Consider the following 16,611-nt stretch of genomic DNA (forward strand, 5'->3'; position numbering starts at 1 on the left):
CCTCCCCCAGCCTTAAGGGTTCCAATCCCATTCTTTTTTTTTTTTTTTTTTTTTTTTTTTTTTGATCCTTCCAAGATTATTTATGGCAAGTGTTGAGAACATTATAATAACCCATCTCCATGAGCATGATACTTACAGATGTCTTTATTTTACTCAAACTGGAACATTAAAATAACAAACTCACAACATTTACTATTGTGTGGTCTATAGCTGAAGCTAGCATTCAAAGAAACTTACAAGTATTATCATTTCCATAGCATAGATTAAGTAACTGTGCTTTAATTTTGCCTTGTAAACTAATGCTTAAAAAGTTTCCGGATTCTTGGCACTCTGTTTGCCCCATTAGTGGCATTTATGCTTAAAAGGTTGACAAATAGGAAGTATAATACCTTACATTTAGACACAGTGTACTTTTTAGAAAGTATAAAAATTAGCCTGTAAGTGGAACTGGATACTGGTTTGCACATAATACAGAGAAAACACAATTTAAAGGCAATTACTTTCTAAGCAAAACCTTTAAAACTTATGAAAAAAAAAAAAGTCACTTGAGAAGAAAGCCATCCCTTAGTGGGTCACCATCTTCCACTGTCAAGTTTGCTGTCCCTGTGTAATGGGCTTGTCCTGCAACTTCCACTATGACAGCTTTGAAATCTCTACACTTTGCTTCCCTCACGGCACAACCTGTGAACACCGAGCCCCTTGCGCTGCTTTTGAAGGCTCTGGTCTGGTTCAGCTGCAGGAGCCCCTTATGATACTGCAGAGCAATTCTGGCGGGAGGAATCGGGTCAATGTCCACCCAAGCCAAGGTTAAAAAGCCCACTCATCTACGGATGAGAAAATCATTTGATCACCTCAGTTAAGCGTGGCCTTTTTAAACTTAATTAATAGGGGGGAGAGAGGTTGGAGACCGTATTGTTGGAAGGGCAAGCCCTTCACTGCCTCCCACCCTAAAAAAAGCCAATTGGCCTTGTACTACGGAGCCAGTCGTGTCACCCCCTTCTCCCTGTTACCTGCCTGTCATCCAAAAATGCAGAGGAATATCAACTCAGTGTTATTCTTTTTTTTTTTTTTTGGTTTTTCGAGACAGGGTTTCTCTGTGTAGCCCTGGCTGTCCTGGCACTTACTTTGTAGACCAGGCTGGCCTCGAACTCAGAAATCTGCCTGCCTTTGCCTCCCGAGTGCTGGGATTAAAGGCGTGCGCCACCACGCCCGGCTAGTGTTATTCTTAATAGAGTGCATTTCAAATTTGTTCAGTCAGGGTTCCAACGCCCTACTTAAAATTCAACTAGGAAGTTACCTATTCAACACTAATTAGCATTATAAAGTCAGAGCCTACTGCTCGGCTTTTCTGTTAGTTGTTTACTAGGATAGAAAGGACAGTCTTATCCAGATATGGTTTACCATAAGAAAAGTTAGGGACTCCCACTGAGACAGGTTTTTTTTCTTTAGCCCTAGGAATTCTGACAGAACTATTGAGCATAGATAAATTTTTTGCCTCAGGCCAGCCTTTTCTTTTTTTTTTTATTTTTATTAACAACAGGGAGGAGATGTAGCCTCCCCTCCCCCAGCCTTAAGGGTTCCAATCCCATTCTTAAAATTAACTTACAAAATTGTGCAAAACCCAACACTGACTTCAAATAAATAGGACAAAGAGGTGCGCAGAGCAGAGCTTTTGTTGTCGCTGTTGTTCTTTCTTTTCCTTTTTTTTTTTAAAATGGAGTTTGAAAACACTAGCTGCACATCGAAGCAGCTGTAGGGTGAACTCCCTGTGGAGGCTGCTCTTGCTAGGTGAGGTTTGCTGTGTTCCGAGTTCTCAGTGGATGCGCTGAGGTCCTCCACCACACCCTCCTTGAGGAGTTTCAGGAGGAACTTGGTCTCTGTGGTCACATTGTGCATGGCCTGCCAGTGCATGGCGCCCATGCACTGACTGTCAAAGTAGTGCAGAGGGGTCTTGGGTTGATTGAGGTCGTAGCCAAACCCTGCCAGGCTGACTTCATCACACAGATGTGTAGCCAAGACAACGGCAATGACGCCTATTGTGGGGATGTTCTTATCATGGCCCCAGAATCTTGCCTGAGGCTCTGAGTACTGAAGGATGTCCAAGGCAGTTTCTTTGATGATAACTGGGTTCAAAATCCTGAAGTGCTTTGGCTGGAGTGGGACTTTTTCTGCCACCTGCTTCCAAAAGAAGAGGCGAACCCAAAAGGGCAGGCTTTCATTTTTTACCATTGCTTGAAGCCACTTGAAATCAACACTCTTAAATAAAACAGTAACGAACAAATCATTGGCGTAGTATTCAACATCCGACAGTGGAGCACCCTCTGGGTAAGTCATCCTTATAGTAGTTTTATTCCCAACGTGTTCAGAGTAACCCTCAACTGGCGCACTGTTCAACCTTATTACCACTTCGAACTGGTTGAGGGCGTGACCCAGCTCTAGTCCGTGAAGGATGCCGCCGTTCCCAACAACCACACAGCGCTTGCAGGCCTTGGCTCTCAAGGGTTCAGGAAAGTCATGCTCGGGCAGCATATCCAAGAGGCTCTGGACTTTACTGGAGAACTTCCGGAATCCAAAAGGCGGGTCATACTTGAGCTCAGCTTCACTGGCCATGGGGACCTTCTGCACAAAAGGCTCCAAGTTGATGCTGTACCTGTCCTCAAATAACTGAGCCATAGCCTAGCCGTCTTCGCGTACCTGGGCCGACATTCCTTCTGTAAGACTTCCTGAGCATAGCTCTGAGCTCTCTTTATCTGGTCAGGGTCCACAGAGTGCATTCTTTTCATGTCACATTCTCCATCAGTGTCTTTCAAAATGAGGCTGTACAGGAGCCTGACTCCAAACACAACCAAAGTGCACTTGCAGATGTCTTTTATTAACAAGCTGGGTCTTCTCATCTTGTGCTGGGTTCGGGTGTACCAGGCAGGGAGGTCCTTGAGCAATCACTTCTCAGCTTTGCAGAGGTGAACTCACTTGGCATTGCTCGGCAGGCAGGTGCCACTGCTTGGCTTCGCAGCTTCTGGGGCCGCCACGCCGTGCCGCCCACCGCCTCCGTGTGCATGCTAGGGAGGGAGCGCAGGCAAGCTGCCAGCCCCGGGCAGCCCACCCCCAGCGCCAGGCTCCCGCCCATTCAGCCCCGGACAGTCTGCTCCCCAGCGTGGATGCTGAGGGGAGTGGGGCTGGTCTGTTAATATTTTTAAGATCGTTTTGTTTTATTGTAACTTTCAATGTGTTTCAAAGGTCAGAAGGAAACCACTTTGAATCTCAACTAAGTTCTATTTCTGGATAATAGATTTATGGATGGTACAAGGCAGTTGGTGCCTTGTGGCTTTTCATTTCAGGTTTTGTTTTTAAAAGACTCTGCCCAAATTGATGCAGCTACCTACATGTGGTGACAGGGTGATTAGAAGTCAGGCTTTGGTGCTAGGGAGATAGCTCAGTATCATGCATGCCTGAGTTTGGTTGCCTAGAATCTAGAGAGAAGTTGGGTGTAGTAATGCATGTATTATCTCAGTGTCTGGAAGTCAGGAGGATCTCTGTGGCTTACTAACCAACCAGGCTACCAGAGTCAATGAGTTTCAGATTCAGTAAGAGACCCAGGCTTTTTGTTTATTTGTTTCATTTGTATTATTTTTAAGTAAAGTGGAGAGGGGCTGGAGAGATGGCCCAACAGTTATGAGTATATGCACCTCATGCAGAGAATCCGGTTCCATTTCCAGAACCCAAGTCAGGTGGTTCACAACTACTTGTGACTGTAGCTCCATGGGGTCTAACACCCTCTTCTGGCTTCTGTAGACACTGCACATACATGCATATACATTTATGTAGACACATAGACATACACACACACACCACACCAAACGCACACACCACACACACACACACCACCACACCACATACACACCACATACACACACACAAACACCACAAACATACCACACACACACCACCATACCACATACACACACACACACACACCACACATACCACACCTCCACACACACCACACACATACCACACCCCCCCACACACACTACACCCATACACACACACACATCACCACACCACACACACACCACATACATACACACACCACACACATACCACACCCACACACACACCACACACACACCCACACCCACACTACACCCATACACACACACACACACACACATCACCACACCACACACACACCACATACATACACACACCACACACATACCACAAACACACACACACCACACACACACCCACACACACACACTACACCCATACACACACACATATACACGCACACACACACATACACGCACATGCACACCATTTTTTTTATCTTAAAAAAGAAAAACACTAAGGAGAAGAGTGATTGAAGAAGACATCCAGTATCAACCTCTGTGTCCATAAATGTGAACACCTGCTCATGCACACACACACACACACACACACACACACACACACACACACACACACACAAAGGGCTCAGTAGGCTCCTCTACTCACTGGCTAGCAGCCTCTGGAGTAGACCTCCAGCCTCAGCCCCTCATCTGTAAAGTGAAGATGGAAGGAATGAATGTGCTTCCTCATGCTGGGAAGTAGCAGTGCCCCCAGCCCCTCCCAGGCTCGGGGTATGTTTCCCTATGACCACCACTCTTTCCTCAAGACCACACAATGATCTAGTCACTGCCGTGGCCCTTCCTGAATCTCTATATAACAGCTACACACAAAAGAGACAGCTGAGGCAGAGATGGGTTAAATATTTGTCACCCCTTAAAGAAGTAATCACTCAGCATAACTCATTGCATCCCCAAGCCCCACGCCCTCATACCCTTCCACTGAAGCTTTGGGCTTTTATGCATTTGAGAAACACACAGACATGAGGTCCATCACGCTCCATTCCTGGCCCTCTACTCATGTCTATTTCACATGTAGACTGCAGTCATTCCGTCTCAATAGCCCCCATGTCTTATCTAAATAGTTTCTGTGGCAGGGACTGGGAAGACACAGTGGTTAAAGCGCTTGCCATGCAAGTGTGAGGACTAAGGTTGAGATCCTCCAAATCTCTGTACAGACTGAGTGGGAATGGAATTGCAGCCTGAGAAGGAAGAGGCAAGATTCCCCAGAGCAAGATAGCTAGAGAGATGAGCTGTGGGTTTGACTGAGAAATCTTGGTTCAATAAATAAGTGGAAACTGTGATCTGGAATGACTCCCAACATTAACTGTGGGCTTCCACATACACACACAGAATGCTCGCACACATGCACTAACACACGTGCAAACACGCATGCACCCATATACATACAACAAGCACATGAAAGATGGAAAAGATAAAAACCCTTCTGTTCTAGTTTCCTTTCTGTTGCTGTAATAAAACACTCTGGCCAAAAGCAACTTAAGGGGTAGAATAATTATTTCTGTGTAAACATGTTAATTACAAAGCTAGACGCTGAGAGAAAACAAACAAGCAAACAATTAGAGATGGCAGCGATTACCTTTGGGTATAGTTACTGTTCATCTCACCGTAAGGGGTCTTCAGGAGTGGCTGCTAGTCAGGCATGACAGGACTGGCCTTTAAACCAGGTACCCAAGAGGCTGAGGCAGGAGGATTATGCCAGGAAGATTCAAGGTCTGCTCTAGTAACATAGTAAGACTCTGTCTCAAAAAAAACAAATGTATGTTCTTATATATGATATGTAGTTTATATTATAGATTGTATGCGATATATTAATATATACAACTATGTGACATTTTAAATAAGAAGCAGCTGCTAGTGCATAGCCCGAAGGACCTGAGACTTTATATTGCCACCATGCTGGCATAGAAAGGCGAATGCAGTGGTCATGCTTGAAGATGACTCCTGATTATTCTTATTTCCCTGGTGTCATGGTTTTGGTCAGTTCTCTCTCACTTTGAATAATACTGACCTGTGTCACCAAAGGGGACTTTTAGGTATGACAGAGCATTCATTCCTCCTGGGGCTAGATCAGGAAAACCCACTGTGCTTTCCCCTTGACTCCTTCCCTCCAAGAAGCGTGGGTTGCTGTACCATGGGACCCTCAGGCAGGTCATAGCATGGAAAACTGAGAGTTCCAACTTGGAGCATGCATTTAGTGTCTTGTGAAGGTGCCATTTTGGAAGCAACTCCAAGCAAGTCAATAGACAAGGGTGACTGTACTGACAGCTTGTGTCATTCCCTAAGAAACCCTAGGCCTGTGTGATTTGGACAGGCCACTCCAAAATTTGACAAGGTAGTAGGATGATGAGGCACATTGTTGTTGAAGTCACTAGGATTTGAAGTCACTTACGAGACAATTCATTAGATAACTAAGACATAGTTTTCGTATTGAGAGGTAGAGTATTGCTGTAACAAAAATTCCTTTTAAAAAATAGGTGGTCACAGACAAAAGATCTAGGTGTCAGAAGCCAGAGGAGTTTGCAGAAGAATGTCCTAGAGTACATGACAAGTCCTGATGCTCCCCACAGAGGCTGCAGGTGGAAACCAGGAGATGGTTTAAAGGGAGTGGAGAAGATGAGATATTTGCAGTGCTGCTGCAGGAGTCAAAGCATCATGGTCTGTAGTCGTGTGAGAAGTAGAAAACCTACCTAATACTCCCTGGTCTATCTGGAGAAGTTTACAACTGAACTGTTGACGGTGTCGCCTGATTTTTTCTTGGTATTAATACTAATGTACAAGTGGATACACACAGGCTAGAAGGGAACTTTTGCTTTGTTTTGTTTTTAAAGTGGACACTGGAATGGAAGAGCATGAAGAAAATTGGTCTCTGTATCCCTGTAGCTCTCCAAGCCAAGGGGCAGACCAAGAAGTGGGTAGCCACAAACATGAGACACCATTTATATAAGAAGCACAGTGAGTGACTTTAAAGGCATAGCCAAAAGCTCAGAGTAAATCCAATTCACAGAAGTTATTCTCACTCCTAATTAAAGAACCACTGAACTGTGGCAGAGGTGATTTGGAATTTACCTGGTCTACTAACTTCTATGTGCTTTGCATATTTTTCCTTATGAATGGATGCTTCTAACATTTGCCCTACACCCCCTTCAGCATGCAGGAGCGGAGAATATGTCTCTTTAGTTCTCCCCTATTTAAATTCAGAGCCTTAGTACTTTACAAGTCAGTAACCACAGAGATGTGTGTGTGTGTGTGTGTGAATATAAAATATATATGGACATGATTTTATACCAGATTCAAGATTTTCAATGATGCTAATGGGATAATGGAATGACTTTGGATAGATAGGTATGAGGTTTTTAGGAGTAAAGGAGTATGATTTGCATTCAAAGCATTGAGGGCAGAAGGTAGACTATGATAGCCAGACTCTAAAATAGAGTTCACCAAGTACTACCTCCTGGTATTACCATATCTCTATAGGCCTTTCCCACCCCAGATAGCTGTGGGAAAGGCTTACAGGCTTATAGAGTTAGTCTCTCTCTCCTTCCCTCCTACTATTGCTTTCTCCAAGTATCTCTGTTTCTCTATAGCTCCCTCTAGCCTCAAACTTGCTATGAACCTAAGGATGACTTTGAACTCCTGGTCTCCCTGCTGCCTCCCCCTCTGTTGTGCTGGGATGGCAGGTGTGCACTACCACAGGGCTTATGCGGTGCTGAGGATTGAATCTTGGGCTCTGTACATGCTAGGCATGCTAAGCACTGCCAAGTGAGTCAGACATCCCTATGCCCTACCTTGCTCTTTCTCTGAGTGCTAGTGTTCTCTCGGCAGGAAGTCCTGTCCCAAGGAAGATCTGAGGGAAGGTCCACATGACAAGGAGCTGAAGTCAGCACAAGCCTGACGACCACAGTAGCATGGGATCATGGGAGCACAGGAGCATGGGATCGTGGGAGCACAGGAGCATGGGGTCTTGGGAGCACAGGAGCATGGGGTCATGGGAGCACAGGAGCATGGGGTCTTGGGAGCACAGGAGCATGGGATTATGGGAGCACATGAGCATGGGGTCATGGGAGCACAGGAGCATGGGGTCTTGGGAGCACAGGAGCATGGGATTATGGAACACAGGAGCATGGGGTCTTGGGAGCACAGGAGCATGGGATTATGGAACACAGGAGCATGGGGTCTTGGGAGCACAGGAGAATGGGGTCATGGGAGCACAGGAGCATGGGGTCTTCGGGGCACAGGAGCATGGGGTCTTCGGAGCACAGGAGAATGGGGTCATGGGAGCACAGGAGCATGGGGTCATGGGAGCACAGGAGCATGGGGTCTTGGGAGCACAGGAGCATGGGATCATGGGAGCACGGGAGCATGGGATCATGGGAGCACAGGAGAATGGGGTCATGGGAGCACAGGAGCATGGGGTCTTGGGAGCACAGGAGAATGGGGTCTTGAGAGCACAGGAGCATGGGAGTGCATCATTTGGAAACAAATCATTCCCCTCCTGTTGAGTTTCCTGGTCGCTCCCATCTAACAGCAGAATCATTCCTACATCTTTTAATGAGACAGTGGGCCAGACCAGTTAAGTAAAGTACTCTAGAATTCCTGCTGTAAAGACGCTATGTCATGGAGATTTGCTATAATTGTTATTGTTTCGAGCCTCTCCACTGGGGTGCAATTTCCTTCTTAGCAACAGATAACAAATACGAAGAAGAGTTTCATTCTTAAAACCTCAGTTTTGATTTGGTGCCAACAGCCCAACAAAAACCATCTCGTCTATAACTACATTCCTAAAGACTTATGTTTAAGAAGCATTTAATTCTGCTTATGCTTTCCTGGTCCTTTGCCAGAGTGAAGAAAGATGGTTCCACCCACCAGGGACATGATTTCAGCACTTGTGGGCTTGAAGGACAATTCATAACCCAACCACTGAGATCCCAGTGAGCCGCAGAGATAAGGCTTCTTATCAGCAAGGAATTATTTCCACTGAGGAAACAGGGAGGGATGGAGACTTTTATTTATCATCAGACATAATCTTCTTTAAAAAAAAAAAATGAACTCGTAGAGGGAAAAGAAAACAAGCCACAGTTTAAAAACACGGGAGTAACTGAATAGTCACCCATCTGCTAAAGATAATCAAGAAGCTGGGGAGATGACTCAGTAAGAGCACTTGCTGTTCTTGCAGAAGAACTGAGTTTACTTCTAATCACTCATGGAAGGTGCCCCACAACTGCCTGTACTCTCAGGGATTCAATGCATTCTTCTGGCTTTTGCAGATACCTGCACTTGCGTGTACACACACACACACACACTCACTACGGCACACATAATTAAAACATAGTTTTTAAAGATAAGTACAGAAGAACAGAGATATAATAAATGGGGGGGGGGTTCTGAATGAACTGTCAGGTTCTGAATCAACTCTCAAGATTGTTCCTGCTTTTAGTGGAAATGCTTTGAGTTTTTGTCAGTTTAGAGAGATGTTGGCTATGAGTTTTCTGCATATTGCCTTTGTTATGTTGAGATATGTCCCCTGTGTTTTGATATTCACAGAGCTATAGTCATAAAAGCAGCATGGTACTGGCATAAAACTAGGCACATTTATCAGTGAAATAGAACTGAGGATCCCCCCACACACAAGCTCATACTCCTACATCCACCTGATTTTTGATAAAGAAGCCAAAGCATATATGGGAGCAAAGACAGCATCTTCAATAAATGGTGTTGGTCAAACTGAATGGCTACTTATAAAGGAATGAGGCTTAATCTTTATATCTCTCCCTGAAAAACAAACAAACAAACAAACAAACAAACAAACAAACCTCAATTCCAAATGAATCAAGAACTTCAACAGAAAACCTGATCCCTGAATCTGATAGAGGGGAAAGTATAAATATGCTAGAATTCATTCAATAGTGCAGGCAGTAATTAATCAACAATTAATTACTGGAACCCCTTGAACCCGGAAAGTTTCTCTATACAGCAAAAGACACCATTGTTTTAGTAAAGAGGCAGTCTAAAGCATGGATAAAACCTTCACCAGACAGATGCCTGGAAGAGAGTTAGTATCTAGAATATATAAATAATTCAAAAACAAAACCTTAAGAAAACCAACAGCCCAATTAAAAACAGGGCACGAAACCAAGCAACGAGTTCTCAAAAATGAAACACAAATGGCTGAGAAGCAATGTTTAAAAAATGCTTAGCATCCTTAACCATCAGGGAAATTCCAATTTGAACTACTTGGAGATTTCATCTCACTCCATTCAGAATGGCTAAGATTTAAAAAACAAAAAACAAAACAAGCAACCAACCAAAACAACAACAGTAAGTGCTATGCATGTGGGGAAAGGGGAACATGTATGTACACTTCGGGTGGGCGTGCAAAATAGTGCAGCCACAATGGAAATCGGTGTGGATGTTTCTCAAAACCAAAAACCAAACAAACCACTAGAAACAGATCTACCAGGTGACCTGGCTGGGTTACCCTAGAGCATATATGCAAAGCACTCTCTACCCTGCTATAGAGAACCCTGCTCATCCACATACGCTGCTTCTCGATTCACAATAAAATGGAAGCAACCTAGATGTCCCTCGGCTGACATGTGGATACAGAAAACGTGGTATATTTACACAGTGGAGTATTACTCAGATGTTATGAAAGGGGGAATTATAAAATTTACAGGTGATGGATGGGACCGGAAACAATTATTCTGAGTGACGTAAGTCAGACTGAGAATAAAAACCTTGACTATTCTCTCTGATTTGTGGATCCTAGCTTTGAATCTTCATATAAATGTGGTCCATTTGGAATGCCCATAGAGGTCAAGAAATTAATAAAGGTCCATGTGGAGAGGATTTCAAGGGATGGTAGATAGAATGTAGTGGTGAAAGGGATCAAAAGTTTAAAATGGTACAGGAAGGGTTAATGGAAGGATGGGAAGACATGGTTGAGGGGAGAATGGGAGGAAGGATAAATAATTCTAAAGACATTTTTTAAAAGTCATATGGAAGCTTCCTAAAATACATATATTCTCACATATGAAAAGAGCTTAAATGGAGTTATCATATAATGGGGTAATAATACCCCTACTAGACATCTCAAGTCAACAAATAAATAGTCCAGTGATGGGAATAGGTCATCTCCCTTAGAGTTGTTGATCAGCAAAGTCCCATAGAGTCCCAACAGGCTATTGCTGATGTCTTCTGTTTCCCTCCAGAACTTGACAGTTAAGAGATCTATTGCTGAAGTTATAACATTCTTGAGTTATAGAACACAAAGAAATCAAGCTGGTGTTGACATTGGAAGCTTCATCTCTACCAACTAGCATCATAGCATGGAACTTGCTCTGCACACTCCCAGAGGAGAAAGGTAATCACCCATCTTATCCAGCTGTGGACCTTGTGAGCTACATCAACTGGCCTGATAAGATGGTCCATGATGTAATGGTGGCACAGGTGTCATGGGAGTAACTGACTACTTTCTGCTTGGATTTAAGTCCTGTTGCACCAGTTAAACCCATCCACAACCCTGATACAGGAGCCAAGAACATACAGCTAGACAGATCATAAGGGAGAACCTACTTCTATTATTTTACGCAATAGACGTAGTAATAAACTGACTCCGAATGACTTATCCTTATGTCTGTAGATGAATGCATGTTCAACCCTCATCAGGGAAGCTTATTTTTGCAGTGTTTGGTGGTTATAGTAGAGGTCCCAAACTGGTCAAGGTGCAGAGACTAAGAGGTTGGGATGATCAGCCTTAAAGGAGACATCTGCCTCGTACCTTTTGCTCCCAAGCCTCAGGAATCATTGGCAACTGATTCCTGCTGGAAGAGGAAGAGTCAATTTTCTTTAAGGGTTCAGCTCCTTGATGGCGGATCATGCGCCAGTGGAAGGACATGCAATGGTGTATGGATAGCACAAGTTGAACTTGGTAAGGCTTTTGTTGTTGTTGTTGTTTAGGACAATAATTTGAGTAGGTGGTGAAGGAAGAGTAGATCTGGGAGGAATTGGAGTAGGGTCGAATACGATCAAAACACATGATATGAAACCCTTAAGGAACTCTTTAAAAACTAGAAATGACATATGATTACTCTCTGTGCATGCTAACACTTGAGAAGGACCAAGGTCTACTGAAATCACTATGGATTTGCTGTCTAAACTTGAAGTTCTCTCTGTGTTCACGGGGATCCCGTTTTGTCTGTCTGTCCGACTTGGCAGGATGCAGAGAGTCTAGCACAAAAGTTCAGAACTCAATAAATAGTGGGTCAACAGCTGAGTGAAATTACTGAGGATATTAGTGTGGGAATTATGGCCGATCCCTGACAAGCCAACATGAAAATATCAAGGTGGTCATTTTCATGGCTTCTGAGAAAACACTCTGACTTATTTTCAGAAAATTTAACAAGGAGAATAGCTAAGAAGTGGCTTTTCCGGGGCACTAAATCATACAGAGTATGTCTTCAAATTTTTTTTCATGGTTCTAAACTACCAATCTAGTGTCTTTTTGAAAGAATGATTGCAGCCATAAGAATCGCGTTACATTGATCAACCGCATCCCTTTGTCTTTCTTTTCCCTCTATAATGAGGAAAGAGAATTAGTAACAAAGATGAGACTCTGCGCTGACTTTGCAGATGGCATTATCAAAGAAGTCTGAGTGTCCTGGGGAAAAGATAAAAATCACGTGACAAACTTGACCTCAGTGGGTAACCCAAACAAACAGACTTCATGCTGCCCATGCGTTCTTATGACAAAATGATCTATTCAAATATAATTAAGAACACACACACACGTTATCAGGTCCATCACTACTTGATGCAATTACTAGTGGTTAATTGACTTCCTGTCTGTATTTTTAATCTTTCCCACATAGTCATCTACATAACAGAAAGTGTTATAGTAAATGAGGTATTGAGGTCTTCAGCATGGGCCGGGCCCAGACTGGTCTTTTCAGGATTCCCACAGCATTGTCTACTGATTACTGATCTCCTATAAAAATATGCCATATAAGCTACATTACATTTATTTACTGGCTGCATTAAGAAATAAAGATGGGGCAACACAGTAGGTATCCGAAGCATAGGCATAACACAGCTTTACCACATTCTCCTTGATTTGTCTCCCAGTGAGGGCAGAAGGCTGAGAAGTCACTGATAAGGAAGGGGATTCACATCTCTGCAGACAAGGATTCCAATGAGGGACTCCTGCATGCCTGGCATGTGATACCATCTTTTCACAGGCTTGGGACACTTAACATACAAATTGATGTGACTCAAATGTCACGTAAGATGTAAAAATTGTTTCTCAGATGGGAACTTGATGGAAACACCCAAACCACAGCTTTCAAAGTATAGATTTCAGAGACACAATAGTGTTGGGAATCCAGCAAGCATGTGGTCCTTTGTGGCAGGCCACGTGAAAGTGCACTCAGTTCGGTTCACACAGACAGCTCTGCCTTTCTGGAAGCTTTCTACCATTAGGGAGAGTTAAATTACTCTCTGAGATACTAAGCTGGCTGAAAACCTCACTTGGTCTAATGTTACATGAGCCATTTTGCACTAGTTTTGAGCAAACCTGTTGACCGTGGTTAATTCTATGCAAAAAATGTTAACCAAAGCACAGTGGTGTGGCAGAGAAATGTTACGTGAGAGCTATGCTCAGCAAGGGTTATTGCGTAACTTCCAGCAAATTCTCGGTTTCTATAAACTTCTAGTTCTTCGAATGAAAAAAGAATTACAAGAAATACGGTGTCTTGTGTGTGTTTGTGTATGTGCATATGTATGGAATGTCTTCTTCATTTCAGTTTCTACCTTATTTATTTAATTATTATTAACTCATCCATTACTTGTTTATTGTTGACACGGGGCCTCTCACTGAGTATGGAGTTTACTACCTTAGCCTGCTGCCCAGGAAGCTCTGTGGATCCATCCACCTTTGCCTCCCAGTTCTGGGGTTGTAGATATGTGCATTGCACCCAACTTTTAACATGGGTTCTGATAATTTAAGCTCGGGTCTGTATGCTTGAAAAGCATTTTACCCACCACCGAGCCATCTCCCATCCCTGAAATCTGGCAGCTTTAAGGCAAGACAACGTTAGCAAAGATGCTTTGAGAAAGTACAAGATTCAGGAGACAAGTCGTGCCATCACGATTGCTCTGACTGTTGGTCTCCACATAAGTCAGGAATCTCACAGAAACCTTTAGATCAGGGCCTTTCACGTTACAATATTCTGAGGATGAAAGAGATCAATTTCCCTCCGTCACATCTGTGAATTGCGTCTTGCAAAATTATGCCTCCCCAGCCTCAGCTAGGACCTAGCCCTTCCATAAAGCTTTTATGAAAATTGTAGAAAGCTTGGCGATGTCTCCGTCAGTAAGGTGCTTTTTTTACTTTGCAAGCCCAGGGATCTGAGTTTGATCCACAGAAGCCACGCTTAAAAGTATAATTTCAGGCATAATGGTAACTTTTATAATCCCCACACTGGAAAGGTAGAGACAAGAGGATTTCTAGGGTTCGTTGGCCAGCCAGCCTAATGTGCTTGGTAAGGTCCATGCCAATGAGAGATCCTGTCTTGATCTCAGCACTCAGAAGATAGTGACAGGCAGGTCTCTGTGAGTTTAAAGCCAGCCTGTTCTAGGCCAGGGCTACATAGTGAGACCCTGTCTCTAAAACAAACAGAAAGAGTGCTTTGAAGAGGACTCAAGTTCAGTTCTAGCACCCGTGCCAGGCATCTCATAACCAGCGGTCTCTAACTCCAGAGGATCAAATGCCCTCTTCCGGACTCCCCAGGCTCCTGAACTTACACATGCACATCCCCATATGCAGACATACACATGTATACATCATTTAAATAAATCTTTTAAAAAAGATTTATTTATTTATTTATTTATTTATTTATTTCATGTATGTGGGTATGCTGTTGCTGATTTCAAACATACCAGAAGACAGCATCAGAGGCCCATTCCAGATGGTTGTGAGCCACCATGTGGTTGCTGGGACTTGAACTCAGGACCTCTGGAAGAGCAGTCAGTGCTCTTAACCCCTGAGCCAGCCCCCATAACAATAAATCTTAAAGCAAAGGTGGACAGTGTCTGAGGATGCAAAGTGACATCACCCTCAGACACATGTATGTGCACAGACATGTACAGATGCCCGTACTCCATGTACACACAAGTGTTTTTAAAATCATAGTATTTGGTTGCAAGAGTACATTAATACTCACTCATCTCATTGCCTGTTATGTAATCACAGTGGCTGAGAAATAAAAGGAGAACCAACTCACAATCACAAGAAGACTGTCATTGGCTTGCAGAGTCTCTCAGTGATGTAGACAGACTGACAAAGGATGTCCATAGACATAGCGGTGGTGGCTGGAGAGGAGGGAGGAGCTGAAAGAGAGGGAGATTAGCTTTGTTCGAGGGAACACTGGAAAGCTTTGGGACTGTGCAATCTTGGGTCCAACAAAAGGACAATAAGGCACTGTGCCAGCTACTTTCTCATTACCATGATCGAACACCTGTCAAGAATCAACTTAAAGGAAGAAAATCAACTTAAAGGAATCAACTTAAAGGTGTTTTGGCTTATGGTTGGAGGGGACACAGTGCATTATGGTGGGTATATTAGATACTTCCTTGGTGCCATGATAAAACACCACGGCCAAAAGTAATTATGGAGGACAGAGTTTATACTCCCAGAGGAAGAGCCCATAATGTGGGAGAGGGTGTGGCTGTAGCAGGAAGCTAAGAGATCACATCTTCAAACACATGCAGGAAGCAGAGAGAGCAAACTGAAAAGGGACTAGGCTATAAATAAGCTCTCAACGCTTACCCTTAGAGATGCACTTCCTCCAGAAAGGCTCCACCTCCTTCCTAAAGGCTCCAAAACCTCCCCTAACAGTGTCACCATCTGGGGACCAAGTCTTCAAATGCCCCCTATGGGAACATTTTCATTCATGTCACAGGTAGGGAAGGCACATGGCAGTAAGAGAGGCTCAGGGCTCATGGCCCTGGCTGGGAGCTTGCTCAGACTGGATGGAGCAAGAAAAAGAAAGCGAACAGGAAGCATGACCAGGAGATAAACCTTAAAGCTTTCCCCAGACCAACGACCATGGTCTTAGGTGACCATCAGAAATGACCCCCCTGTGAAAGGGTCATTTGATACCTCCCCAAAGAGGTCACAACCCACAAGTTGAGAACCACTGTCCTAAAGGTTTCAGGCCACCAGATGGGGACCAAGAATTGAAGCATGTGAACCTGTGGGGACATTCCATTTTTAAGTTACAAGTTATCAGAGATGGGACATCAGTTGATGTTGTATATGGAAGTATTTTGTATGTGGAAGTATTGAATGGTGGCTCTTCTACCCCAACCCTGGCCCACAGTGTCCTTGTCCAACCAGATGGAAAGATCAAACAAGCTCCAAGAAAACAAACAAAAACCACAAGGTTTTTTGTCAAAGACGTGAGCCAAACATTCTGAAGCGAAGAGGGCATCTGAGGTGGATGTTGATATCTGCAGCAAAATGGTGACATTCTGGCATTTGCAGGGGCTTGGCCATTTGCAGAGTCCCACCTGCTACCACAAGCATGGAACTTCCCTCTTGTTTTTTGTTTCTTCTTCTTCTTCTTCTTCTTCTTCTTCTTCTTCTTCTTCTTCTTCTTCTTCTTCTTCTTCTTCTTCTTCTTCTTCTTCTTCTTCTTCCTCCTCC

The 16,611-nt window shown here is 43.8% G+C and overlaps 1 protein-coding gene and 1 pseudogene across 2 annotated transcripts in view; both read right to left on the bottom strand.

Moving 5' to 3' along the window:
• Window positions 1-16,611, bottom strand: part of Kazn (kazrin, periplakin interacting protein) — a 978,630-nt gene that overhangs the window by 739,243 nt on the left and 222,776 nt on the right. The window lies entirely within an intron of this gene.
• On the bottom strand, window positions 1,518-3,072 carry LOC115030871 (annotated as a pseudogene).

The sequence above is a fragment of the Mus caroli genome, chromosome 4 (genome assembly GCF_900094665.2).
Source record: "Mus caroli chromosome 4, CAROLI_EIJ_v1.1, whole genome shotgun sequence".
NCBI lineage: Eukaryota > Metazoa > Chordata > Mammalia > Rodentia > Muridae > Mus > Mus caroli.